Below are 3,096 nucleotides of genomic sequence, written 5' to 3' on the forward strand. Positions count from 1 at the left end.
CAGGTGCTGGGTGCAGACCTCTTCACCGCAGCCCCTGCTGCTGGCAGCCAAGCCTGCTCCCTGGGCAGGCCGAGCTGAGCCTGCCTCCGCAGGTGCCTGCTGCACAGAAAACAGACCAAGGAGCATACCACCTCCACTCCCTGCCCCCACAAACTTGCCCCCCGAGAGCTTGTAAAGAACCAAACACAACTGCAAAGACAGCAGAAAAGAGACACTGTAGTGAGACGAGGGGCCTGTTCTTCCTTCCGCTGTGGACTGGGTGTGAGCCCTCAGGGAGGGCAGTCCGCCCTTCTGGGCCTTAGTCTCTTATCTTTTACATGGGACGCCTCTGAGCAAGGAGCCCACCTTCAAAGTGAGCCCTGGAAGAGTCTGGTCCCAGTGACCCTGACCCTTTCCCCCCTCCCCTCAGCCTTGGCAGGGAGCCTGTCCTGTTGCCTTTGAAGCTGATAGGCAAAAACCATTTGCTTCTCTTGAGCACCTCCCGCATCTACACCCTTCTAACCCCCACCCACCATGCCTAGTTCTGCTGTGCCCTCCAACCCCACAGGCAGCGTCTCAGATGCCGGGAGAGGGTCACACAGCCCCTTCTTCACATTCTGTGGCTGCCAGAAGCCTCCGAACAGAAGCTGTTTTGCCAATGCCCTTCTTAAATCGCACCTCCCAGTCCAGAGCTGGGCTGGAAAAGCACATGGGACACTCTTTTCCTTTGACCTGGGCATGGTGCTTCTGTTAATGCAGGCTAAGGTTGAATTCTTTTTGGGCTCAATAGCTCTTATGCTGCTAAAGCCCAGGGTAGGCAGCTAAGAGAGGATCTCTGGACCAAAGGCATGGGATCTTTACTTCGACTCCCCTCTCCACGCTGCTAAAGCCCAGGGTAGGCGGCTAAGAGAGGATCCCTGGACTTTTTCAAAAGGCATGGGATCTTTACTTCGACTCCCCTCTCCAATTTAGTTGTTTTTTCCTCTCATTTTCCTTCTCTGATCATCAAAGCTGAGAGACAGTAAAAAAATTAATGGACATCTGACAGAGACCTTAATGCCTCTCACCTTGGCTTGAGGCCAGGAGTCCCTGGGGATCCACCCTCAAAAGAAATGAACAGGTGCTGGTGAAGGCGGCTTGGGGGAAGGCCGGAGGACCTTGGCCCCTGAGGCACGTGCTGCCTGGCTCCGGCTGCCCTGGTGCTTACTAACCTCTCAGGCCTTCTCTACACCTATGACATGGCAGGAATATGGCATGTTGTGGGGGCAAATGAGGAACTCGGACAGAAAATGAGGATACACACATTTTATCCTTATTTCTTTTCAACTAAGCATCGATGCCTTTGCCATATAGATGGGCTTTTGTCCTTTTACATCACATGAGCCATTTTTATCTTTTACTTAGGAATTTATTTTTACCACCAAGATATTTTCAAAAAAAGAAAAGAAAGTGAAATAAGAAATATACAAGCTTGGTAGAGCAGAAGTAAAAGCTGAGGACTTCTGTATGGGAGATGAAGTGAACTCCTGCACCCAAAGCCACAAGTTCCCAGTCCCAGAGGAAGTCCTCTGGGACTGTGAGAGCTAGGTCAGCCCTTCCTGCGAGCTTCATTTTCAGGCTGGGTCTGGTCTCCGAAGCTCTCTGTGAAGTCAGCCCACCCCAGCCTGGGAAGAACAAGGAGAAGCCATCCGAGCACAATCCCATGACTCAGAACTCAATGTCACTGCTGAGAGCAAAGCGACTTGCTAGGCGGTGGCTGGAGAGCCAACACCAAAAGTCCCAACCCAGCGAGGGTGGATACAGGAGCTAGAAGTGGTATCACGGGTGGCATTTCTTGCTCAATCTTCCAGTGTGCCCCTGAGTTGCAGGAAGTGCCCCTGGGCTCTGAAGCGTTCTCTCTAAGTCTCCTGACGACCATTTATCAAGTTGCTTCCATGTACGAGGCCCACAGAAAGAATGTGCAGTAGTTAAAAGCAGGCAGTTCTTGTAGGTCAGTGACATTTCCATTCAGTGTGTTCCTTTTCTGTTTTGTTCCAGATCTTGCTCATTACTTGACCAACACTATCTTTGTAGCAAGACACTAAAAGCGTATTCTCTGCTCATTTATAAAACCTGAAAACAATAGCAAGTTTTGAAACCACTTATTATCAGGCAAATGCTATTGAATTTCCTGTAACAGGGACAAATGGCAAATGAAGATGCAGGGCTCTGCTCCAAGTTAGCACTCTGAGGCCTGGAGTTTTGTGTTAGTACATGTTTAGGGCTCACTGTAGTAATTAAAAAAAAAAAAAAAAAAGGCAGCCCAAAGGACTCTAGCTTTGAATAGTGTTACTTCCTGTAGTACCTTCTAAGATAAGCTATTCACAAACGCACATCAAGGGGCCAGAAGAAGGTGGCCTGCTGATAAGATGATTTCCTAAGGCTAGTTAGAGGCTGGGGAACATCTGCCCCAAACTGTAACTTGAGTTTGGAACAGCTTATTTGTGAGGACCACGGACTATTTGGATCAAAATAACTAAACCAGAAGTGGTTTTCAAACCTTTTTTTAGCCACAAATCCTTTTGTTCAAATGATATCTCACAGGTAAGTGTGACTATTGGCAACAGATGAGAGAGCAGAGCTGTGAGCAGAGGATGAGGGGTGCTCAGGGCCTCCCTCATGACCACCCCCAACCCCTTCCCTGCCTCAGCTGATCCTCAGAACCCTCGGGTTTGCCAAAGCATGAGCTCCTGCATCCAGCTCCCCAGAAACTGGTGTCAAATCACTGGAGAACAAGTTAAAATGAAGGGCGATGGGAATAGAAGGACAGGCAGTCCTCCGAGGTCTTTTTAGCCCCTGTGTCTATGGGAGAGGGTCGGGTCATTGGTTTGCCAACTCCTGGGACCCAGGTGGGGTCTCGGGTGGGAGATGGAAACAAGGCAGCGAAACACCCAGCGCCAGCGGAGAAGGAAGCAGCTGCTGGTGGAGGACACTTGCCCTGGAGTGAATCCACTCGCTTTTAAACCCAATTCTGCTCTTTGCTATCCCAAACGCTTTGAGTACCTTTTTCAACTGGTCTGTAAAAATAACCCTCCTATGTCATGTAGGACCAAGTCAAATGAAATAATGGGCAGGGAA

This window comes from Pteropus alecto, unplaced genomic scaffold, assembly GCF_000325575.1.
Source record: "Pteropus alecto unplaced genomic scaffold, ASM32557v1 scaffold117, whole genome shotgun sequence".
Classification (NCBI taxonomy): domain Eukaryota; kingdom Metazoa; phylum Chordata; class Mammalia; order Chiroptera; family Pteropodidae; genus Pteropus; species Pteropus alecto.